A 27,314-nucleotide genomic window follows, 5' to 3' on the forward strand; every position below is an offset into this window, starting at 1 on the left:
ATGAAGATTTAGAAATCTAAAAAATGTGATTTATAGGTTGGCATTTTGCTTAATGGTAGGTTTATATGGCTGAGCTATCAAATAATTTGGAAGCAAACATCAAGGAGAAAACAACTTGGTGAAAATGGAGAGCTTTCAGTGTGGTTTCACTTCAGCCAGCCACGCTCATTTCCCACCGTCTCATGTCATCACACCTCCTGAGATAATATTTACCGAAAAATGCATTTCCTGCAGAAATTGTGTGTGAATGCTGACAGCTGAAATTGCAAAACGCTGCTGAAAATGCAGGAATCTTAATGCATTGCACTGCATTGCAAATAAACCTGGAAACTGTTTTGTAAAAGCATCAGAGCTGGAAGCTGAAGTGCTGAAAAACACTGCTAAAAAAGCTGGAAAAAAGTTGAATACAAACATAAAGTCTACTAGGTCTCAGCCTACCTTCAACCTGAGAATATCAGCCCAAATAAATCAAAACACCAGGGGGGACGGGGTATTTAAAGATTACACAGTATCCAACCATAACAGGTGCATTCAGTGCAACTCATCATTCCAATGGTTACACCAAGCTCATATGATATAAGCCCATCATGCTTTTACTTTCTTTCTGACATCTAAATAGTGTTACAGTGTCAAATGTTCACATCAGTGTGACCAAATTATGAGGTAAACATATGTAATAGATAATACCAGTGAGCAAAAAACTCAGCCTTCAGACCATTCTGAATACTTTTTTATGTAAGTAATCTGCTTCTGGCACACTACTGCAATTGTTTACAATATCCACACTGCTGCTCCTTGTAGCTACTTGCTAACGTTAGGGCAACATGTCATCTTTGTTGCTGATGTTGTTAATTTCCCCCCAATTTACTCCATTATGGTCTTTATTGAGCTACGATGGTGCAGTGACAGCAGGATACAGAAGACCTAGAAAAGCTGACCAATCAGAGCGGACTGGACTTTTGCGAGAGGGGGGCTTAAGGAAACAAGCACTAAAAAAGAGCGTCTCAGATAGTTTTTAGGCTTTTGTTAACTATGGACTACTCTTCCAAAAGCTTTAACTAAAGCTATATCTGTAAACATTTTTAAACGACGGCTGAAAACCTATTCATTTACTCTTGCTTTCAGTTAATGTATTTCTTGTAATTACTATTTTAAATCAATTCTCTTATTTTTACTACTGGTCTCTGTACTTTTTACTTTTATATTTTAATTATCACCACCGGCCTTTTGTTTTGCTGGGGTTTTTTTTTGTTTTTTGTGTTGCATTTTTTATTGTGAAGCACTTTAAGCTGTATAAATAACATTTATCAAGATTCTGATTATTATTATTGTGATGTTATTATTATTGTTGTTGTCATTGTTTTTGTTTTTGTTGTTGTTGTTGTTGTTGTTATTATTAACAACCATATAAACATGTCAGTAGAAACCCAAAGCGCAATTATGAACGTGGACATGATCATAATAGGTCTCCTTTAAAAATATTACACAAAGTAAAAGTACAGAAGACACATATTCTAACCATGTTTACACTCTGAGCTAAAACACAACAAAGATAACACTAGCAGACAGTGTGGATGACTGTCACATGAGCTCATTCTTAAAACAGTGCAAGTCACATAATAATTAATTAACAATGGTTTTTGAGGTCCTCCTGTGGAAACAATGTTTAATGTGTTTCTGTAAAACACAGTAGTAATGACAGGAGAGGAGGGGCAGCTTGTGCTGTAAACTTTTATGGCTCCCTGCACTGATCATGGCTCCTGCTGAGTAACACATGAGGTAGACCACCAACACTTCACTGCCCTGACAAACTGAGTGAGGGGAAGCCAAGCTGCGTAGATTTTAGGGATGCAAAACAGATTTGTAGATTTATTGCAGCCAATAATAATGATATTTTTAATTTTATTGCAGCAGCAGCATGCACTTGGTTTCCATTGTTAAAGATGGCCCCTAGTCACTGTTTTATTACCTCTGTTCATTGATGCATCACTTAACACTGCACTGATTCCAAACGTCTGCAGTAACCAAAGGAAATGCAAACGGATAACATCAAATCGCATAATAAGAATCATTCTGGCAATAGGTTTCGATTTTTTTCCTCAGCCACTGGATGCTCAGAGTGTTTGCTGTAGGATGTCACACGGCTGACAGGGGCTGTGGGGTATGATGAGCTATATCATCTGTCAAACAAAAAAACATGGAGGAGCTGGACAGCGAAACTAAGTGTCGGGGATTCAGCACAATACACTGAAAGGACTACTCAAAACCAGGAGGCGCTCATACCCAAAAGAGGGAGGACTTGTGTCGGTTGGATGTGGTTTGGGTATGAAAAGTCAGACATCGGGGTGGGTGAATACGAACATACTCAATGCATCACGGCTTGTTCCACATCTGATGTGTCAAATGATTTAATCAAAAACGTTGAATATAAATTGTCTTATTTTAGCCACGAGCATGAGACTCACTTTGGAGTTGTGTTTTTTCTTCTCTCACCTTCCTCCCACAGACACACACACACAACAAAAGCAGCAGCAAACACATCAACACTTCAGGCCCGAGATGAGTTAGGTCCTTCAAAATAATAGCACCATAGGTTCCGCTTTGATTTATTTCATATAACAATTCTTTCTTTAATTTTACTATAGCGATACTTCATTTAATTTAATACATTTACTTTAATTTCCATAACAGTGTTATTTTATTAAACCTCATTATAACAGTAGTTTATGTAATTTTATTTTATGGCAGTAGCTACTTTATTTGTGACAGTGGTTCATTTAATAATTTTGTGTTTTAGTAGTTGACACTAGTTTAGGGGAGATTCCAAAGTATTGAGATATATATATATATTGTGTATCGCGATATGGCCTAAAAATACCATAATATTATTTTAAAGCTGTATCGCCTAGCCCTAATCCCCGGGGCACTCTATTGTGACCACAATAGTTCACCATGTATCTCTACCAACCCTGGTGGGGGTGGGGAGGTGGGGGGTAGATCCCAGGACTTGGGTTGTGTTGACGTTTCAGTGGAAGGAATGTTAATGGCTGACGGCCTGAGATAGTCTACTGTCAACAGGACAGCACAGAAGATAAAGGGGAATCAAGAAAAGGGGCATGTTTTTAACAAATAAGTCGATACAAATTCAAATATATGTTGAAAATGTTAATTATTTTTGACAGACTGCAATTTCTGTGAGTTGACAGCGAACTAATGTGTCACTACAATTTTTCCATCATTACGCATTACCTCAAGCCATGAAGGTTATGTTTTTGTTTGGTTTGTTTGTTTGTCTGTTTGTCAGCAGGATTATGAAAAAATTGCAGGCTGGATTTTCATGAAACTTTGTGTAAGAGTGTAGCATGGGCCAAGGAAGAACCTGTGAAATGGATCCCAATCCCACGGCGGATGCACAAATTATTTTTCGTTTATGTAAACATTGTGAGATAGGGCATTTGTGTTTGATGGGATAAATGTCAAATACCTTAAAATCTAGTGGATTGTAGTAAAGTTCAATCTCGACAAAGGACAGCCAATTGTAGAAATATGATGATGCCGCCTGTTCAAACTTCAAACAGGAAGCAGTGTTGGAGTACTCGGGAACAGAGGTTTCATGGGAGAACTGATGCATTTGTAACACGCCTACAATTGTAACAGCACTTTTTTTCTCAGACTACAGTGTGACTCTGCAGATGAAAATACAAACATATCATGCAAGTAATTATATTCTAACTTGCATCCAAATGTGAACAATCTGCAATAAACTTCACCTGAGATATTAAGGGAAAATCTTTTTAGAAGTACATAATAAACACACAGCTGAAATGCTTCAGCCAGGCTCAACCATATTTTGACATAATTCTGAAAGTTTTGGAACATTTTCATGGAAACCTTTTCAAAACTTTTCCCTTTAAATGACCCATAATAAAATTTAATGACCAAGTGACAAACCATACAGAACTGTATGGTTTACTTCACTCCAAATGATAACTGTATCAAAACTAACTAACATTATCCACAGAAGAGTGATGAAACAATTAATTTTGTTAGACACAACAAAATTGTAGGGTTGTACCCAAATCAGATTTGTCAGTTTAATACTTACATACAATGATTCTTTTGTTTTCCATATGAGATTTCAAAGATTGAACGGGGCATTTAGTGTAACAGCAGCATTCATGTACTATGGTAAACAATCTAACAACACTAACTACAGATCACGAATGCACAACACCTTTTTTTGCCGACACCAGATATAAATCAAAAGCCAAAATGTATCGTATTAAGTTGCTGTAAGCTGCAAATTTACCACCCCTCAACTTATAGTACGGCCTCTCTCTCCATCCGTGACGCTGTCTGCATGTCAGCAGCTGCTTGTACCAAAGAATAACACTGAAGTCCACAGCAGTCACCCTGTTGCAAAATCTGGGGACCAAAATGTCCCCAGAAGTACACTTCACAGCACACTGACTAGCAAAAAAAAAAAAAGACTGAAGCAATCTCTGTTGACTGAACGGTCTCCAACTCATGATTTGAATATCCGACTTTCAAAGGGCAGCCCTACAAACTTCCATGACTTAATAAACTATAAACTATAATGATTTTTCCTAATTTCATGGCCTGGAAAATGAGACTGTGAAATCTGATGACTTTTTAATGTTTTGCATGACCATGGGAACCCTGCTTTCATAACGTATTCCATCAGCTGAAAATCTGTGTCATTCAGAAAATATCGTCAAGAAAATCAAACAGTTCTATTCAGTGTTGAAACACTCTCCCACAAGACAACCAACCCTGTGTCTCTGAAAACTTCTGCTTTCTCAACATACCTCGCTAACACTGACCCACTAATATCTCTGCCTTTATAGCCCTCTGGTGGTAAAGATAACAACAGGACAATTGTTCTTTGTGTCTTTTACGCTTTTACCAGTGTGGTGTAATCCATTGTAATGCTTGATTTAAAGGCTAATTGCCATTACATTGTTTTATTAAGTGAAACAATGTTAACTGGACATGTAACATCCACATTATCTTGTGTATCACTCATGGAATAACTACGAATATCAGCACTGAACTGCTGATGAGTTCTATGAACTTTGGAGGCGGGGAAAACAGCACACACACACACTCACACCCCCCACCCTAAGAGTGCTCCATAACCCTGGAAACAGAGGCCTGGTTCATTTGCAGCCAGATTAAAGCTGCTGAGGTGGAGCGGGTGGAAAAGATTATTCCTAGTAAGCAAGAAAAAAACCCTAAGCTCTCCATTAATAACATGAAGAGAGTGTTATTTATGAAAGCTGCCCTGAGGCTCATTGGTGTACACACACAGGTCTAGTATGTTGTAAGCTATTACATTACCACTTTCACACTGCGCCACGAGCGCAGCATGGTGTGCAGACACACAGCACATACTCTGGACTGGGAGTCAGTGGCACAGTGTGGTTCTGGTTTTATTCATCAGGATTACAGAACAGTAAACGAGGAATGGAACCAAAATTTCAGATCGGCTTAAGGAATGTCTAAATCAAAGCCTTGTAAATCCAACCCAGTGGGGCAACAGAGCAGGCTGTATACTGCGACACTGCGCACCACAGTTCAGCTTACCAGCAAGTGGCAGAGGTTGCCAGGAAACACTGTGGGCTCACAGGGCGTTCACATTCACACACAAATGTACAAACACACAGATGCAGTCACACATACAAACATGTCAACATGAGTCAGAGTACCCCGTGCTGCTGTGAGAAACTCCAGTGGGGAAAAACGGTCCTGTTGAGGGAGTATTGTGTCAATGCACGCTTAACACAGCCCTGTGACCTCTGACCCTAGTGGGAGTGTGAGCCAACAGGAAGTGTCATGGTAAGAAGACACATGATGGGCAGGTTGTAAAATATGCTCTGCTGAGGAAACATGTCTTCTGTCTGTAAATGACAAGTCAAGTGACACTTTATCAGGATAACATGAGGCTACCAGCAGCTCCTGTAGCCATCAATGGCAAAAAGTTTTATCAAGTTAAAAATAGCAAACATTGACTGGGGTTTTGGACAAAACAACTTGCTGCTTTTTTCCATTTCATTCCACTGCAAACTAAAAAACTAAAAAAACTTAATCAGATCTCAACTCAAGCTACGAGCATTTTCCAGACCTTTCAGCAGCATCCTGTTAGCCCCTCCAGAATGTTCCATTCACAAAAATGAACACAAATACAACAAATCCCTGGGAATTCTGTGCCACTGTATAATTTTATCCAATCACTGCAACTTGTCCGCACATTTGACCAATCAGTACAGTTAACAGTGACTCTCACCAGTCATAGCAGTCCCCTGCAAAACCTAACCAAACTCACTTCCTTGTTTGTGGTTGTGAAGACGCAGATATAAGCAACACAAATGTCACACTGCAAAGACGGCGCAAGGCAATTCTCTGATGCTCTGCATGAACAAGCAGAGGAAAACTGTTTTGCACTGCGTGAGAAAACGCACAGAGCAAGTTGTGGTGGAACACAAATGACACCAATTTCAACTGCAAAACACACCCAGAGATGACTGGAACGCGAACAAGACAAAGAGTTGAGATGAGTGGGATTAAATATGCTTGTTAGTGGTAACATTAATCACGAACTCAGAGCCGTGTGGTTTTATAAAAAAAAAAAATCACGTTTTTTTTGTTGTTTTTTTGCAATTTATACCAGCTCCAACAATTACACTGCAAAAAAATACACCTAAAAACCATTAACTGTATACAAATAATGGATGTAACAACTGTGACGACACCCAATGGTGTGTGGATTTTTGTTTCAAAGCCTAGAGTTTCGGCATTTTGTCTATCACAACCACCATGGACACAATCAGCAAGCAGCCTGTCACTTGAAGCAGCCATAACCTTAATTATGCGTTTATTTAAGCCTTACTAAAACGTAAAAGGGTGAGTTAAATAAAAATCCACCCCTGTACAGTTGTAATGAATGTTGAAATTAGCTATGGGCTACAGGCCAACACTGTTTTTTGTAGAAATATATTTATGTCTGCTGTAAAGTTGGGCATCTTAACAATGGAGTCTATTGGGATTGACTTTTTTGGAGCCAGCCTCAAGTGGACATTCTACCACTTACCTGTTGACTTCATTTTTCAGCTCCAAAGGTTGCCACTTGCTAAAAACATTGCAAAATGCATCTTTTTTTTTTTTAAGAAAAAGTGCCAGAAAACCAGGAACAGTTCGCAACCTAAAAAAGCCTGTTAAACCTGTTAGGTACTGTCCTATGGTCTTCATCAGCTAATGGATTGAATACTTTAGCTCAAGTTTTTAACTTGACGAAATAAGTAAATTGTAAATAAGACTTTAAGCTCTGGTAACTTGTGATGGACATGTCATTCCTTGGGTAAAATTAAATATTTGATAGATTAGTTTATCATTTAAATCATGCAATACTAAATCAATCAATCTGATGCCTGCTGAGCTTAATACTTTTGACTTTTGGAATTTCAAATTTAGGCCATAACTTTTCTTTAAATAGGCCTACTATTTTTTTCATCTTACATTTTACTTTAACTGAGGTATTACATAACCCAGTACAGGCTGAGAAATTTATGACCATTGCTTATGAGACCATTTTAAAGCCCACTGTTTTGATTCAAAGGCCAGGGCTTCTTTTGAGCCAGGAAAGTGCATACCTAATGCTAGGTAAGGTTGTTTCAGACAGCCCCGGAACATTGTTCTGTATGAGTGGAGTCCACCAGCAGCCGGCCAAGGTCCTGAACTTTTAACACGCCTGTCCAACATTCGTCTTTGGCTTTCCATAGCAACTCCCCTTTTCCCAGGATAGAGGGTCCCTCCCCCAAGGACGTTTAAAGGGAGTTGGGGGGGTGAGTCGATTTAGGGGGAGCTGTCTTGAGAAAAAGGGCGTTTCTAGGGAAACTGAGCACTCACTGTTCTCCAAGAGCTTTCATGGTTGCCACTTGGCAACAGTCAGCTGTCGGTATTTCAAAATGCTGCTTTTCACGCTTGCCTGCGTGCTACAAAAAAGCCACACACACTCACCAGAAGTGAGGAAAAAAAACGTGGCTAATGTCACCGCAGCAGATGCCTCTTGTATTGTTGCCTCTGGAGTCAAAAGCCAAAGCTAGCTGGCTGACGTCATGTAAATGATATTCAATTTCAAGCGCGCTTCTAAGTCCATTTATTTCAAATCATAAGCCACCTGTCTGACTGCAGACACGCAGTGCAAAGAACAATTCAGCGAGAGCAAAAGCCATTTCACACCGATTACTGTTCCAAAAACCTGCAATAAATCTCCACCTTTCAAAATTAACATGAACCAACGAATGTTTACATTCCAGCTTCACAGCGTTTATTTCAAAGGAGCTGTTTGAATGACGAAGCCTGGACGCTCGAGGTTATATCTTCCAGATCGTGGACACTCCTTCTTCAGCCACATCCACTCACCTGTCTGTCCTCTAAGGAGACAGTGAAGGAGTCTGCAGTAAACACCAGCTGTTTTCCAACTGACAGACAGCAGAGGAGAAACTCTCATGCTCCTCTCCCTGTCCTTCTCCCCCTTTCCACTCTCTTCTCGAGGTCTGCCTTCACCTCTCTAACCCCCACTTTTTCCTCACAATCCCCCGCTCTGGTTGGCTGGTCTTTTCAGTGTCCTCTCCAACAAAAGAAACAAAGGAGGCAGGACCACTTTCCCTCTTTACCCCCCTGCAGAGAGAAGGAGAAGGGGGTACGAGGCCTGCAGACCACCCCTTCCAAAGCTGCAAAGACCCCGTTCAGCTCGAGCAAAATCCTCACACCAACACATGCAAACAACATGCAAACAGCATTATAGCATTTTACAGCATCTCTGTGGAGCAGCAATGTGCAGGTGCAGAGGAAAATGCAAAATCAGAACCCATCAAACTCCAGGTCATTATGTCTACCGCCACTTTGTTTACACATTCTGGATGCAAAAACTAAAGCATGCAGAGTCCAGCACTAAGTCAATGAAGAGTGTGTGTGAGAATTCATGTGCCTGGTGTGTTAAAGTGCTTTGAAAGCTGTGGGAACTAGTTGGAGTTTTAGACCTTGGGAGTGAGCAGATTTTTATGGGGTGGGGCTGTTATGGCAGCATTTCCCATGTAGCCATTTCCCAGTGTGGTGCTGTGTGATGCAATAACACGGTCTTTTTCCACTGTAGGTACTTAGAAACACGTAACATGTAGCCATTGCGTTGGGTTCTGCTTTCTTTTCAACTGCTCTGCGCCTGCTGTGAGGACCACTTTGTGGAACTACATTTGAGCATCGCTCAGGAGGTGATAGTAAATGCAACGTCCAGCTGCTTTGAAGGGTTTCTGGCAGAACTTTTGATCATGACCAGTTGAGCAGATGTGTTTTTCCCTCATATCAGAAACTGCTACTGCAAAAACAACAGTAACTTTTCCTTTCCAAAAGGCAGACCCTCCCACAGTGAGCAGGCATATTTTATCATTACATTATAATGCACTCATTAGAATAGTTCAATTAATTGCTGGACAAGGTTCTATCAATATGGCAACATATGAGTTCCATAACAATCTTCTTCAAAGCGCTCTCCAATATTAAACAGAATTCGGCTACATTTCATGAAGATGTGCATTCATCATCAAAGGGGCTCATCTCTATTTGCATATCAAAGTGTAACATCTAAATAAAAAACAAGCTAATTTTGTTTCTTCCTAGTTTTTGTGGTGCTGTTAACAAGGACGTATTACCAATTGTTATGTGTTTACAGAGCTGCTTTATTAGTGGTGCATTACTTCATCTTTTTATTCTTCAGAAAGAGAAGCCTTAATACAGCACATATTGATTGTGTGCAGTATTGACAGTATTGTCATACATACAGTTGTATACAGTTGTGTTTTTTAGCAAGTAAATTGAAATCAAAAGCAGAGCTCTGGTGACTATACCAATTTCACCATGATGTTCACTGAAATTCAGATGTTCAGTGATGTAATCACCTTTTAATTTAACAGCTTTCAATTTTCTTTCCTTTTCTCTGTTATCAAGAACGATACCTAACAGCCTGAGAAGCAGTTCTGAGCATGATGTGGTCTTCTGGGTTTTACACATAGGAGACCGTGAAACTGATATTTATTTGGCTTGGATAATATCAGTATACCAGAGTTATTAGAAATCCCTAAGGTATGTTTTCCAATACTGTCATAAATACAGGCGCTTCACTTTCAGTTAAACTCACTGAATGTACTGCAGAGCAAGCACCACCAGAGCTCAGTCTCTGGTCTCTACTGGTGGAAAAGGCAATTGAGCTGAAAGGCACTGCGGCACCTAGTGGTGGAGGGAGAAGTTGCAGGACTGTAAACAGCCGGCAGCCAGTAGGCAGAGAGAGACCGGTTTGGATTTATTTTGATCAAACTGGAGCAGGTGATTGTTGGAACAGTGGACTTACTTACTGGATTACTAGCAAGAGTGACCAAGATGGCTTGGGTCAGTTTATTCTGTTTCTGTCAAATGAAGCATATTTTATCATGAGTTAACGAACCAATTAAGCCTAGTCACTTTTCTGTTACAGAGAGAAAGTTGAATTTAAAAGATGTACAGTTGTGTTTCTACATTTAATAAGAAAATTGGTGTGTGAATATTACTTGTCTTAACAATTTTTGCGTTTATATATTGTGTATTTATCTGCCTGAAAAGCTGAAAGTAAGTAGCATACCTTTGGAAGGAGTGTGCACACTTATACCATCATATAACGTATATTCCGGTGAAATTTCAGGAAGGTATAAAACATTACATACTGCCCAAGCTTAATATTTATGTTATTTCATTATGTTAAATCAATAATATGACTGCAAGACACTGACAGTGATAGGGCCTGAGTTTGAACCTAAATACTCACTGAGTGGCAACCTAACTGTGTCCATAAAGTACAGAAAGTACAGAATCGAATCCAATTTATAGTGTGTGTAGTGATCTGGGTTTAAAATTAGAGTCTATTCGGATCAGATTTAAATAGGGGTTTTAAGACAGTAGAGAGGATTAAAGCTTAAGAACAGGGTAGAAGAATTGATGTCTTCAAGCGATAGACCTCAGAAGTACAGAAAAACAACAGTGTGGGCGTGTTTGTGTGTGTTCACTGCCCTCCCCGCCCCCACCTGCCCCAGGTGGAGGTCTCATCTTCTCACCGGCGGTGCACTGACAAAGCTCTTCTCATCCATGTCACCCTATCTCAACAGCCGGGCCCCTTTCTTCAAGGGCTTTCTACATAGGCCGGCTTCAGCCCCACAGACAGATGGGAAATGATACGGGAGCATGGGTATGCATGAATGCAGGCACGAGGGAATACTGACAAAATGAGAGCTGCGGAAAGCTAGGAGCAATACGTTGCAGAAAGGAAGGATAGGATGAAATTGAGTTTTGCAAGAGAGAGTGATGTTTGGAGGTTGCAGAGGGATGTGAGTGAGTGAGACAGCAGGGTGTGAGGAAGAGAAAACAGATCAAATCATGCTGAATGCCTCCAGTCAAAGCCACTAGTTCTTCAAGTATTCCCTCCCACTGTAAAGTCCTGTATCAAAGTTGTCCTTTAACCACATCCTCAATCTTGTGCAATATATACACACACACACACACACACACACACACACACTACTTTCTATTTAATTCTAATTATGTCAATCTTTTATTTAGAAATTATACAGTTCATTATTGGTGTTAGGTTTGGGCAGTATATAATATTTCATACCTTCCTGAAATTTCAGCAGGGTATATGGTATATGGCTGTGTAAGTGTGCACCACCTACCCCTCACTTGCTTTTGGCGCTTGTGTTGAGCAATCAGAGCGTTCACAGTGGACATGCCGCAACCTTGAGCTCCACAACTGGTTCACGACCAGCAGCAATAGTTTTGGCATCTAGTCTATTTTTTCCGCAAGCCACAAGCAAATGATATAAACGCTATATTAGATATGATATGAATGATTTGAACATGATAAATTATAAATATATTCATCCAGTGCTTCCACCATGCTTCTCTGTTGTGTCAACAGAGCGGGAGCGAAAGACGAGCAGACACACACAGATAGACAGGCACACAACGACACACAAAAACACTCACAGACACTTAAACAGAGACACACAAACAAGCAGGGACAGAGCAGGGACAGAAAGAATCTCCATGTGATTAGAAAGGAGCAGAGAAAGACAATTGCTTCTGATGGTACGGAGAAATGCGCTCTTGGTGTGAACAGCCAGGCAACTGCTAAAGGGCGGCTGCGCAACAGTTAACACGCTTCCGCCTCCTATGTAAAACCCAGCGTTAGTTACTGTTGCTGGTACAAAATAAAACTCAGTAAAACCATCTTGGTTACTCTTGCTTGCAATCTAATTGGTAGGTCCGCTGTTCCAACTATCACCAGCTCTGGTTCAGTTGAAAAAGATCTTTAATTCACCAAGTTAGGTGTAAAAAACATGGCGTTACTCCACACGGTCTCTCTCTGCCTGCTGGCCGCCAGCTGTTTACACTCCTGCGACTTCTCTCTCCAACACCAGATGTGGCAGTGTCTTTCAGCTCAGCTGCTTGTTTTACCAGTAGACACCAGAGACTGAGCTCTGGCAGGGCGTACTGTGCACTACATACAATAAGTTTAATAGAAAGAGGAGCGCCTGTATTTATGACAGTATTGAAAAACATACAGTGATACTGCCCAACCGTAATTGGTATGACGGATGGCTCTAAATACAATGAGGCCCAATAACCTTAAGGGCTGAATATAAATATGGGCAGGGTAAGTGTTTATACTATTCTGGCTGTCTGCATTCATGGATGTGGTCACACATGTTTGGCTGCACACTTGGCCTGTGCGATGGTCATAAATTCTGGGTTAAACACCGAACAGAAACTGATATTTTTATCATGCAGGCTATTGTGGCAATGTAGATTCGGGGAGTATAATTTGGGCAAAAGTGTTGTTGTTGCTACAAGAAATAATTGAGTTATTGGGAATTGGGAATCAATCAGGTAAAATAACACTTTGCTGGTTTTGCTGAATTCATGAGAAACTGCCCCAGAATCTGAAGTGAACTTTTTTTTCACCTGGAACACTTCTACAGGATTGGTGGTTAAATTCTCTCCTTCCCTTTTAAGCACTCAGAATTGTTCCTACAGTTTCAAGAGCATCCAAGCTTGAAAAGAGCTCAAATTGTAAGTCACCACAAGCCGAAATTATACTTTCTAAAACCACAAAGAGACTAACATATATGCAATGTTATATAAACAGAACAATGTGCCAAACTGCTGTTGTGTGTCCACATCCATTTTTGTAAAATATCAAGCCCATAATATTTTCTATGCAAAAAATAAACCAGACTTTTACTTTCTAAATGCCACAAAACAATTATTTCAGCTCAGGTTCCTCATTACACCCCTGTTTCCTCTCCCACCTTTTACTCACTTCTTTTGTGCCTCATTTTATTCTGTGATGTGTGGATGCAATACATACATGACTAGATATTTTCACACTAAATCTTTCAAAATCAGTATGATACCAGCAATCTGATACCTTACTTTGCTATTAAAACCCTTTCATTTCTCAAAATGAGACAGATTTCTTGATATATCAGTGATAAAGGTCATCTTAACACCAATAACCTTAAAGCTCTTAGAAATGATGAATTTACAGATCACTGCGACTTAATACAATGCAGTCGCTGGCTTTTGGTTAATATCTAGAATTAACAAAAACTGTTGTTGCACATTTCTGATCCCTTGTTAGCACACATTTAGCTTGTTAGGTGGGGGCAGCTGTCACACTTGGTGTCCTGTTAAACTCTGTCCAAACTTTACAACTTTATATGAAAAAGAACCAGTCGTCAAATACTCAAAATACTAGATTTTACTGAAATATTTCTGAAATATTTCTGAATTGGATACAGTCCTAGATCCTGATGGACTATCCATTGGTATTGTTTCTTTGGTGCTAATGCAATGCCAGTTTCAACACAATACATGTCACAGCCATGTAGTTCGGCATAAGAGGTAGTGGACATTTCACATATTTTTGTAATACCAGAATAAAATGTTTGACTTACAATCCCTTCAAAAGGCAGTGTATGTCAATGATATGTTAGTAAAAGAGTTCTTTTGTTGGCCTCAGTTAGTCCAGTTCAAGCTCAGGAGGCAGACTGTGCTTAGGTAAACCATGACATCACGTGTATTCCAGCTTAAACACTGACCTTAAGTACACCAGCTTCACTCATGACAGAACAATTGCAGAGCAAACACACACACAACATGAGCTGCATGTGGTGGAGGCACGTAGTGTACCCTGAAGAGTTAATAATTCACAGTCATACAGAGTACTTCACGTGCTGCTTCAAAGAGATTTCAACACTCAAATCTATTCTACAATTCACAGCACTGCATATATCTGGGTCCCCATTTACATATCTGAATAATGAAGAGGCAAACCCAGCCTAATTAAATCCTCAGAGAATCCTGGGGAGTGTTATCACTGTTCTTGCTATCAAATAAAATCCTCAGCTCCCCCAAAAATTAAGGCTTTGCTGATTCAGATTATGGACCCGAAAAGACCAGAGCATCTTCCTGTCCAGCTTGGGGCCTAGTTGTAATGTTCACTGTAAGCAACATGCAGAGATATACGAGTAAATCCAAGTGTGACTACAGCCAGTAATGTCTGACTTTCCAAGCACAGCTGCACTCTTATACCAGTCTAACCAGTAATAAAGTAAGGCAGGAAACCATCATATATTCATGGTGCTGTGACTTCCAGGGAATTCAGCCTGAAACTCTACATAAATATGCAAAAAAACAAAAACACCCCCTTTGAGCTGTCTTTTAATTTTGTCACTGTTTGTGTTTACTAATGAGCATAACCACTGCATAAATTTGTCATAGATTAACTGAGCTGGCCAAGGGTTAGGGTAGTTTTGCACAAGCTTCATAATCCCAGAGCCGGGCTTTTACCTGAAAGTCTCCAACAGCATAAGAAAGCCTGGGAAAATCAAAAAAAGGAAAAAGAAAGGAGGAAACAAAACCTGACAAAAGGTAGATTACGCACAAAATGTACAGCACCAAAAAGTAATGAATGCTTTCACCATTAGACATGCATCCTGTTAGTTGCTTGCTAACTTGTTTGGTCTGTGTGACATATTAAGTCAATCAGAAGAAGGACCAATAACAACCAGTTGAAAGGAGACATATCTCAACCTACCGTGGCAGAGTCGGACATCCCGTCTATAAATCAATTCTCCCCCGATGCTTGTATACTGGGACTGTAGTCCAATTATCTGGCCTGATCTAGCCATCATCGTAGCTCCGCTGGGTCTAAAAGTTTGATTTCACTATCCTCTGCACCAGCTGCTCCTCTCATTCATCGATCTGATCAGCTCTGATCGGATTGACACATCAATTACCTACCCTGCTTTATACACCTAAAACTGCTGCTGAGGGGAAAAAGAACTCTTGAGAAGTTCCTCCGGCTTTGTGTTCATGGACCAGCAAAAAACAGAGCGTAAAACTACCGATTTTATCAACTTATGCATTGAAATAACTGACAACAACTCTGAACACTATGAACTGTTTGAATTGCCCTGTCCTCTGATGAGGCTATATTTAATGTCTGCTATCTTGAGGTGTCCTACAGCAGGGTGGTGGTATCTAGCAGGAGGGGCCTCATATCAGATTTCTTGCCCGTCTTTTATCCCTCTGCTCAGAGTTTGCACCACCAGCATATTGTCCCTAATCTTGGTGCATCTGTTGGCTCGCAAAGCCCCATTAAACAGTCAGACCACTCTGATAAGGTTACTGACTTAATGCTCAGTGACATAATTAAATTGAGTATTTAATCTGGCTATGGGAGTGGAGGAGCCCTCGACCCCTGCTGGGCAAGCAGAGTGCTCACATGTCTCAGCCTTCTTCCGGATAACTTGTACTTTGATTCCCTTTGGGGTTATTGCCCTCTCCAACAGAAGAGAAGCGTTATTTCATTAACAAAAACTAAGACTAAACATGTTAGTCAGCAACTCAGTTTTTCAATGACTGAGACATGACTATGACGGGGTGGCGTCAATGGCATTAAATACCAACTGTGCATACAATATTGTTGACACAAGAAGAGACTGTTTAAAAACTTCACTAAAATCTCTATTTTTGACAAAAAAGAGGAGATGAAATATTTAAGACATTTTTTTCAGTGCAGCAGTTTTGTGTCCTGTGCTGCGTGCACCACATCAAGACTACACTGGCAGGACACAATGAGCACAATCTAATGACTAATAAAACTGAAATGTCAACAGTTTTCACTGACTAAAACCATATAACAGTTAAGGTTTCTTTGACTAAGATAGAACCAAAATTACTTACTTTTAGTAAGCTAAACCTTGACATTAACAAACAAGATGAGGTTGACTAAATATAATAAAAAACAACAAGGAACTTTGACTAAGGAAAGTAAGATAAAAACTCATTGCAAAGAATTTGCCTGTTGGTTTCTGGTCCATAGAGACCCCTAAGAAAATAAGCTAATTGAATGAATGGAGATTCTAAGATATTACGGTAGAAATGCTTGAGTGTGTTTGAAAAGTAAATCAAACTAGTTTGTACAAAGTGTCTTCTTAAATATGTATTTATGTCCACACTTGAAGGTGGGGCAAAAAGTTCAAGAGGGCAAGAATCTAAACGTGCTAAAGATGTAAACTTTCAAACAGTCTCCCCTCCAAAGCATTCATGGTGTTGCATTTGATTGTATAAGGCCAAAAAGTGACAGAGGTAGCTGATTGAGAGACGTTTTATACTTTCGCACCTCTGCTCACTTGACCAATGTAGATAATGTTCTTGAACTTCTCCCTTAAGCCCTCTCCTGTGTCCCCTCTCTAAATTCAGACATTTTTGCTGGTCCGTGAATTCAGCGCAGGCAGAACTCAACGTGAGTTCTTTTTTCCTCCGCAGCAGTTTGGGGAGTTTGAGTGATAAATGGGGCGTGATAAATGGTCTGTCGATTCCCTCAGATCTGTTAAGATGGATGAGTAGAGCAGTGACTGCAGAGTTGAGTGAAAGGAAACTTTTGACCCTGTGCAGTTTCACTGTGCCTCGCATTCTACTGCTCCATCTGTGCCCAGAGTAGCTCTGTGCTCTAAGAGTGTGTTGCCATGAATAAAGAAATGGTACATGTATTCAAATAGCGTTACTAATGAACTGTCCAGCTAATATATATATATATATATATATATATATATATATATATATATATATATATATATATATATATATACATGGCAGCAGATGTTTTAATTGTCATGGACTGCCACAAATAAGGCTGGATTTACACTACATGGTTCAAGTGACTCAATTCCAAGTTTTTTTCTGTCATGTACTGACAGACTGGACAGACTGGATATGTATCATCAAAGTGTGGCACATGAATTCAGTTATTCTAAGGATGGTTTCAGGCCTCATTCATATGTGAAAATAAATCAAACATGATTCAGATATCTGCAAATGAGTCTGTAGTCTAAGCAAACAGGTTAGATATTCCCTGGCATTGCGAGTCATACCTAATTGAAAATGCAACAAAGGTGCATTTTAATGATGTAATTACATGAGCTTGAAAAGCAGAAAATATAACAATGGAGGACAAGGGCTTAAGTCAATGGTCAAATGCAGGTTACTTGTCTTTTAAGCCTTTGGGGTGAAGAAACTGTTTCGACGAAAATACAGGGTTTGTATCAAAACAAACATATTTATGAGGACATTAACTCACAATGGGAAAGCGCAGTTTTAAACCCTCTTGCTACAGTGCCAACAGAAAATAAAAAGCTTAAAAGCATAGTGCAAGGAGGCTGGAAACCATAACGGGCAGTTTCCAAACCTCAGTTTATGCATGCACATTGTTTCAAGTGTAAGCAAAATTTAAGCAGGTGTAAATGCAGATATCTGATTGAGTCACTTTTAAAGTAGATGTAAGCAGGAGGTCAAAAATCAGACATAGGCAACAAATTGGAATTGGGAATCAAGACTTGTGGTGTAAATCCAGTTTAAGTGAATGTGTGAGAAACCCTACCCCATATTTGAAAAATATGGCTCCCATCTCTACGTAATGGCCAGCTCATCACCAAGCCCTCCAGTATGGCTGTTCAAAACTGCAGTAAACACCATGACACCATGAAATGGAACCTGACTATTCTCTATTTTACATTTGACTGGGCATCTTGGAATGACACTTCTATACAAACTGCAATCACAAAAATTAGTTAATCAATGGCTAAACTGACCCAAACCTGATCATACTTGATGTGTCCTCATTTGTTCATTACCAAAATAACAACGTAAATGACACAGCGGATGCTCAGCAAGACGAATTCCGGGAGCGTTCCTGAATCTTCTCAGACAACATTGCCCTCACTTTAGCAGATGACAATGATATTAAGAATGTTTGTCTGTTTGGAGGCGGGGGGTGGGGGGCAATGAAAGGTTTTGACACCACATCCTCTCTGGAGTCCCTCCAGCTTCCAGACAGAGAAAACAAGAGCAGTCGACACCCAACCCCCTTCACCTCCTGACCTTTGGCACCTTGACTGTGACAGAATTTGTGAGGTGAATCTTGTTTATTGCAGGGGCATTTTACCACCTCTGCTGTCACAAATCCTGTCTGTTAAATGCTGACATCTGTGATGTTGCTATCAATTACTCAAGTTAAATTGCATGCAAGATTATTTTAATTCAATATTGACAAATAAAAAAAAGAGAAGTGTTTATAAATTTTTAAGTTTAGCCTTAAGTTTGACTTACAAAATAATCAACTGGGGCTAAAATTCTTCTCACTATCATTTGTCTTGAAATGCCAGCAATGTTTCCAAAATGACTGAAACAATAATTAGTTCTCCACATTGATCTGGCAACCTATGAAATTTCCATTTTTCCATCTAGGGTCACCACAGGTCAAGCCTTTAAAAGGTCAAATGTGCACACACCATAATGGCAGCGTTTATACTCAGGGCAAAAGGTCATTTTACAAGTCCAGACAGCCCTTGGTCCTCATGTCTGACTTTATCCAGGTACAAGTGCTTCTAATAAGCAGTGATGCACTTCTGGGCCAATGGAAACACATGCTCCACTTAAGAGACTCCACTTCAACTTCCTTTCTTATTACAAACACTCATAATCTGACATTAACCACATTAACTTGAGGAAGTGATGGGAGGCTTTGCTTAGACTTGTCACATGAGACTACATTCAGTAGCTACAACCCCTCTTCTTTTTAGAACTTGAAAACCAGAAATAATTTGATGTGGGTCCAACACAATCAGTACGTTTAGAGACACGGTTTAGTGGAGCTACAATTATAGCTTGATTAGGCCATTTAATTGGACCACTGTCCTTGTCCTAGTGTGCAAGCAGCGGGGGAAAACCCATTTATTGAAAGCAGTATGTGCTACTCCATTGCATTTGAAGCCGTTCTACCAAAAACACCAGACTCTGTTGAGAAAAACAGTCATTTTATTCCACTGAACAGTGGAGCTGCTGCTCTACCACTGCCTCCATCAGCTGCTGTGGAAGGTTAGGGGAAGCAAAACAGTATACACTTAAAATGATATGAATTGGATGAAGTGGATAAAATAAGTTTTGCTGTGGCCCCGTCCACAGCAGGACATCGCTTAGCTTCCATGCTGGTGTTGTGGGACTGTACTTTAATCATCACAAGCGGATCTCATTGTCCAGTTTAAGTCCGACTGAGGTGTTTACATGATCGAATAGCTCGACTTCCAATCACATTATCTGGGTGTGTTTGTTCAATTTCGAGAAATTCGATTCAGTCCGATCCCATTCAGACTAAATGCTTATATGTATTTTAAAAGTCCAGTTCAGATCAGACTAACACTTTTTCTAACATCATGTAACATACTGAATATTAACCATGTTACAAAGCTCTAAATGGCCTTCTATTTTAGTGCAGCTACACTTGTGCTTTTCCACTGTAAAAAATAACTTAATCCCCAAAACATGTTCATCTTAGAGATGTTTAAACAAATATTTGTAACTGTACAGTTAAAATTTAAAAGAAAAAAAGTGGCATTTAGTGTTGTGGTTCATCACAAGAAACAAAAAATAAATGTGAAAAAAGCATGCTTCCATTTAGAAAAGCAGACAATCATGTGAGCATGCACAAGACTAAGCAAGCAAAATGTCTGGGCACACCCTAGTTTCCCCCATGCTATCAACGATGCAAAATAAATGAGCAATCATCATCATCATCATCATTGGGAGGGGATATTCAATCTCATTTCCTGGCTTATACTAAGCCACCAATTCTGTGATGAGGCAATAGGAGCAGATGGACAGGGTTTAGGAAGGCACTAAACTGCGAGAGGAGTCCATCACCCACGGGACACAAAAACACAAAGGTCACACACTCTCACTGGCAGTCCCTGTGATGGACCGCCAGCCACGACACTAGTAAACCAAGTGTATATTGATGAATGCAATGACATATGGCACAAGTTTGTGTGTTAAGAAAATAATATGACAACCTGAAACTGAAGTTTGATCTTAAAAATTTTTACCAGCCACAGCATGATTCTCTCCTGCTCGTTTCACTTTGTGTATATGAAGTTGCACTGCCTTCATTTGCAGTTTATGTTATAGTCATATGAAGGTGGCATTTTTAGAAGGGAAGTTCATATTTAGTAAAAATATGAAAAAAAAATCATCCTTGATTGCAATACAGTACTCAGCTCAATGAATGATTATTGCTAAATGAATGATTATTTGAGGATGTGATTACGCATAATTTGGATCTTCAACTGATTTTTTGAGGCACGTTGTGTTATAAATGTATGTCACACAAAAAAATACAAGTTTTGTCATGAGTTTGACTTCTCTGGTTAATGCGAGACACATATGATACAGAAGTGATCACTAACTTTTATTTGAAAAAATAAAAATGGCACAGTGTCGCAATGTATTCTGTGACAATATTGTACTATATGTGACAATAGTGTATTATACACAGGCATTTAATATACATTTTTGATGAATTATTAATTACAAATTAAACTCTTAGTGGCCTACTTGAACCATAAAATCAATTGATTTTTAGTCCACTAGATGGATTTTGCTGCAATTTAAATGACTGAAATGAAAAGAACAGATTGACAACTTCAGATCTTATTAGATAAAGTAGTTGCTGACAATGGTTTCCTTTGGAGACAAAATTTGCAACTGAAAAAGGAATATATTTCAATATATGCTATTGCATTACTCACATACATACATTTACTGTTAAGACAAATGTCCAGAAAACTATTACTAAAATCATTATAATTTTATATTCAAAATTATGTTACAGTAAAAGCATATTAAATGTATAAAATAAATACCTTTTTAATAATTTTCAGCAGTTTTTTTAAATGTCATTTTCTTGTTTTTAGCTTCTTTTTTCCAGTAACATTAAGGGAATTTTCTCTTAAGTTTTTCTTTTCTTTTAGATAATTTTGGGGCCATGTTAAGTTGCTTGTTGCCTTCCACCCATGGATTTGAAGAAAATCAAACTAATTTGCTCAGGTTTAAGGGTTTAAACTTTATGTAGCAAACTAGAAAATAAAAGCAATTGCTTTTTCTCCCATATAGACACATTTTTGTTGCACTAAAATGATTGAAGTGAGCAACTTTACATTTAAAACTTTATCTAAATAAATAAATCCGATATTAACATTTTTCCAGGATTGAGGATATAATTTAAAAAGGTGAAAAATTGCAATATATGTTATGGCAATACAAAAGAATATCTACTTTCTAAGGGCGGAGATAAGTTGATGCAACCGAGTATTGCAATATATTGTGTGGCAAGATTGTATCAATACACAGACACCAACTCTGAATTGTCTTTATTGGATAAATTATTAGCCTAATTTAGCAAATAGGCTACAAAACAAACTTTTGGAAGACTACTAGAACTATTAAATCAATTGCTTTTCTCTTTAGACCACTTAATAAACTTTGATGCAAAAAATATTATTTTATATTATTATTTATGTTTTTATTTTATTTTTTTATATTATTTTTATTTTATAAAAATAAAAAAATGTATATGACAAAACAGATGTCAAATTTTTCCTTGGGGGCCATAATTTACAGATGAGGAAATGTTAATCAAATGGCAATATATGTTATTGTAACACTGCAATAGTCTGGTGGGACCTTTCGTGATTTCCACTCTTTCTACTTCCATATAAGACTGAACTTGTTTTGATTGAGGGATAATGTAAATGAGTTTGGGAAAGAAAAAAAAGTCCCACTAGCATGGCGTGTTAGAGTGAAGATGAGCCGGGGTTTAGTTAGCCAAACGCTGGCTGCTCTGACATGTCGTGCTGTGCCTGTAAATTGAGTAATACTGAGAAATTTGGCGCTATCATGCTCTCTGCATTTAAATGTTTCGTCACACCTCATAGAAAATAATTAACATTAATGCGAGCCGCTGCCTCGGAGCGACGACGCCAGAGGATGTGTATTCGACAAGTTAGCTAACTCCACTGAAGCTCACTGTGGAGCGGTTAAGTGAGCTTTAAGAAGCTAACCTAAGTTTAGCTAAAGTGGCTAATATGGGTTAATGAGCTGAAGGCTAAATGAAAACAAAGTGGGCAAGGGTTAAATTTGCACACAAAAGAAACATTTGTACTGAAAAGTTATTTAAATGACATTACGACTTCATTGATATATCTGTTCATATGACAGAGGCTCGGTCAGTCACAGGGAAACAAGTGAGAGAACATACGCAGTTTTTAATTTAAGTTAGCCACGAATATAAGCAGAGGAGTAGATGGTGCTCGGTGGAGGCGGACTACACCGCCCAGACTGCCACTCACCTTGCCCCGTGTGCAACTCTTCACTCACTTGCTCCAAACGCTGCTTTGCTCCTCGTTCCGGTGAAGCCAACAACTTTTCGCTGGTTTCATTCAAAGTATCCAATTTGTCTTCAGTCGGAGGTCATACACGCAGACCGACCAGCCGACACAGATTTTTCGTTATTTCTCGGGTTTACGAGCTCACAAATTCCACCGTGGTTCAGTCCGGACTTGTCCTCAGGCATCCAACTTTCACTAGTTTACCCACCGGACGCTTCCGCGGGAAAATCACTGCAGTTATTCCACGCAGGAAAAAATAACGTTACTGCTCAGTTTGGTGTGTTTCCTCAGTCCGGTTTTCCTCAGCAGGTCTCTGCCCCCACATGTAGCCGGTGAGAGGTGCTGGAGGTTTGGTGGTGCGCTCAGAGCCCGGCTCTTCACAGGCGGAGACAGACAGGGGGCTTGGCAAGGGGGGTATATCGTGCTGCGTTCAATTTCTTTTCGGATTTTTTAGCACCAAGCTAAAAGGGAGAGAAGGAAGCTGACGAGTGAGGAAAACAGGTTTAATCCTTTGAAAGCTGGGCAAATTGGCTTGTTTCCTTCCAACAAACATGGGCACAAGTCCACCAGCGACTTGAGAAGATTGCCCAGAAATTGGTAAGAAACTAGTTTAAAAAGGGAATAGAAAAAATATTTGAAAATTAGCATTTAAAAAAAGAAAGAAAGTAGGAAAGAAACATCAACAAGGACTAAATCTGTAAAAAAAAAAAATAAATAAATAAAAAAAATAAAAACATAAATAATAATTATTTTAAATACTATGTCCTGAGCTTTAAAAAAAAATATTTTCTTAATTAACAAATATGTAATTTGTGGGACTTTTCTTTCTCAGGTTGCATATTGCCTTCTCCCCATGTTTTTGAAAGACCAATGTGCTCTGGGTTCAAAGGGTTAATTTGTGATACCCACTCTTTGTTTTAAAATAATGATAATTTAAAATAATCATAATAATAATAATAATACTTTCTGGAACAAAACACTGAACCAAATGATCTGGCACACAAACATGAACCTCCCAATGATGGGAATGTGGAATGAATGTGAGAAGAAAAGTGGCTGTAAAAGACATTTCAGTGAGGAGAAAGAAAGCAAAATCTGCATGTACACATTCATGAATGGGGCGGTAGAAAAGCGCTGATGTATTGGTTCTTAATGTACCCACCAATCCACAACCAGCACATCTCAAGGGCTATCATAAAAATGTGCACATGTTTGAAAGAAACATGTTTTTGTACCAAACTAAATCTTCCTCACATATAAAGCTGTCCTGGTGTTGATGATGGACTGTGATGACTCCTCTCTGCCAACACAAATAGAGGTGATTTGCAGAGTGAAATCTGATCTGCTTTGTGAACTGCAGCAAGTGAACAAGGTCCACAGGGAGCTGGACTCATCAGTGTCTGAACTCTCACATCACTTAGACACACTACACTCGGGTATGAGGCATCCCCATCTATTCATGTTCATGCAAACATGAGCATTTACTGAAATCGTGTCATGTCATATCTAGGCTTCAGCTGTGGTGTTGACATGTACTGTAATGTACCAGAAGTGCAGTATTTCCCGCAGCATTTGAATGCAGCATGAGCTGCTAGATGCTGATACATGGCAGACCTCTGCTGGCCAGCTGCAGACACGCATCCACACAGCTGTCATGGCTCCGTCCTCAAAGACTGTCACTTTAGGAGCCGCCACTTAACCCTTTGGAAGCTGGAGTGACATCACTTTTGTTGTGCTGCTTTCAGATGTCTGTAACAAAAAATTGATGCAATTTCTTTCAAAAACATGGGAAACAGGCAGTGAGCAACTAAGGGATAAATGTCTCACAAACTGCAAGAAACTTCTGGATTTGGAATTTTTTAAAAAAAGTTAGGGAAAACTATATTTATAATCATCATAATTAGACATGGTTAGTTAAGCATTCTTTTTAGTTTGTTTGTTTGTTTGTTTGTTTTTCTTCTCCTTTTTTTCCATTTTTTTCGGTCATTTCTTCTTCATTTAACTGGAATAAATGTACCGTTTTATAGTTTTTTTCTACTATCACGAAGTTATCCCTTTTAAGCAGCCCTGAGGGTGCCTGTTCGAACTTTAAACACCACTGCCTCTGAGTTTTTAAGCTCTATGTTTTATTAAATCAGCTAATAGAGCCAAATAAAAGATGAAAAAAAATGTTTTCCTTGCTATTTCAAGAGTCTTCTGCTATAATGAAGCATGGTATTAGGGGAACTGAAGCTGTGGATATTTCTGCTGCTCCATGATGTTGTGTGGTTTTCAGAGGACGCGTCACCTGACAGAGACCACACAGAGATCGCAGAACCTGCTGCACTCTCTTGTCATCTCTAAGGAGGGTTTCTCTCCCGCTCCATCTTTGTCTCCTCTTGTGAAAAGTAGTCTTTTATCTCCCCTCTCTTAATTCTCCTGTAATGGGAACTAAAGCCAGATGAGCTACACACTCACTTCAAAGATCACTCAGCCCCACCCAACATGCCACACCCCAACCCCCATGCATGATGCATTATTATCATTATTATTATTATTATTATTATTATTGCAGTTCAAGACCATCTTCATATAACAGTCTATGTTTGAGAGCAACAACCAGCAAAACCATTTTTTTAGCTCGTCACCACTGATCGTCCCGCTACTTTTAAGCCGTTAATTTGGGTGTTATTAAGGGACCCTTCAGTATTTATAGTACAGGAGGGACAATGATATAAAATATTTTTTATTATATTATTTACCAAGACATTGCTGCATTTCCTAAACCAAGAAGGATCTTTTTCTCACCCTAACCAAGTGGTTTTTGGGGGAGGGAAAATGGCGTCGTAGTGTGAACACCTATTCCGTCGGGCTCCGGTGAAATTTCCTGAATTATCCGATTAAATGACGTGCTCACCTGGTAAGACTCTGAATGTATATGTGAGAGCAGCTCTATAATGAGCCTGGAGAACTATTTCGCTAAAATGCCTGACTCAAGGACCAAATCCAAGAAAAAGACACCAGCGGGAAAAAATACTAGCAACGCTGCCATGGCGGAGCCCGAAGAAGCTAGCGATGCGGAGGCTCCTGCCGATATTGAAACCACTAAAAGCGGCGTGGACCAAAATATTCTCCTAGCTCTGAGTCAGATATCAGACAATATTACAAAATCTTTTGATGCCAAGATTGACACCGTGCTTGCTGCTATCCACGACCAAACGTCGCAGGTACAGGCATTAGGGACCCGCGTGGAGGAGGCTGAAACACGGATCTCAACTGTAGAAGATACGATGCAAAACCTCCACGCCAAAGTAAGAAAACTCGAGACACAAATCAGCGAAATGGCGGATCATATGGATGATCTAGAAAACCGCAACCGCAGATGCAACATCCGTCTGATTAACCTACCGGAGGGTATGGAGGGCAGAGATCCGGTCACTTTTCTGGAGAAGTGGCTCCCGTCCTATTTCAAGCTCACAACCAAGGCTGGCCTCCTTGCTCCGAGGAGGCCGGGGCCGCAACAACGTCCGAGACCCATCATCGTGAAGGTTCATAACTTCACTGATAAACAACGAGTGATGGCCGCGGCCCGGCGCCTCTCAGCAGAACCGAACCAGCCAGCGGACCAGCTGCACGTCTCCCTCTTCAATGACTACTCAGCGGCGGTGGTCAGGAAGCGCAAGGCATTTGATGCTGTGAAGAACCGTCTGAGAGGCAAGAAGATCCCTTAAGCGCTTCTTTATCCCGCTACGCTGAAGATGACCGTCAATGACGTGGAGAAGAAGTTTGATTCACCGGAGGCGGCCGCAGCATACGTGGATTCGCTGCCTTAAATCCCTGCACCCACTGGGCCATCTATTTCTTTAACGGCCTGCTGGTGTGTCCCCTTTGAAGCTTGAGTATGTGCGTGAGTATTTGATAACTCTGGGACTTAATGACAATCCTGCCTTCAGTTGCAACCAGGTGAAATGTTCTATACCGTGTGCTTGGCAGATGCGTGTTTATGTTTATGAAAGGCGTGAGTCAAGCGCGTGCTGCACTTGTGCTTACAGGGAGAGGTGTTTCCCCTACATGTTCAGTAGGGCTGTTGCCAGTTTTTGTTTGTTTTTTTGTTTTAGTTCTGGACATCATATTTCTTATGTTACTTTTGCATACAGCTCTTTCTCTTACCTCTTTGTTTTATTTTTATTTGGAGTGTGGAGGACCATTATGTTCAGTACATAAACAACACCAATTATGAATAAGCTACGACTATGTACCTGGAATGTAAGGGGTATCCATAATCCTATTAAGCGGAGAAAGATATTTACATGTCTAAAGAAAGATGGCATAGATATTGCGATGTTGCAGGAGACACATCTTGATGACAAAGAGCATTTGAAATTACAGCAGGGGATATTTGGACAAGTGTACTTTTCATCCTTCACAACAAGAAGCCGAGGAGTT

At 39.7% G+C, this 27,314-nt stretch overlaps 1 protein-coding gene across 4 annotated transcripts in view; it reads right to left on the minus strand.

Moving 5' to 3' along the window:
• Positions 1–23,569, minus strand: part of plxnb1b (plexin b1b) — a 152,004-nt gene extending 128,435 nt beyond the window's left edge. For 2 of the 4 annotated variants that reach the window (XM_088082924.1, XM_088082911.1), the window contains exon 1: positions 22,851–23,569. The gene's annotated coding sequence lies outside the window, so the exon portion shown is untranslated. Of the gene's footprint in view, positions 1–8,442; positions 8,522–22,850 lie in introns of those variants that run through there. The other 2 variants (XM_088082929.1, XM_088082918.1) reach the window with 2 other exon arrangements.
• Between the last annotated feature and the right edge of the window lie 3,745 nt (positions 23,570–27,314).

The sequence above is a fragment of the Plectropomus leopardus genome, chromosome 2, assembly GCF_026936395.1.
Source record: "Plectropomus leopardus strain MGB_pleo_1.0 chromosome 2, ASM2693639v1, whole genome shotgun sequence".
Lineage (NCBI taxonomy): Eukaryota > Metazoa > Chordata > Actinopteri > Perciformes > Serranidae > Plectropomus > Plectropomus leopardus.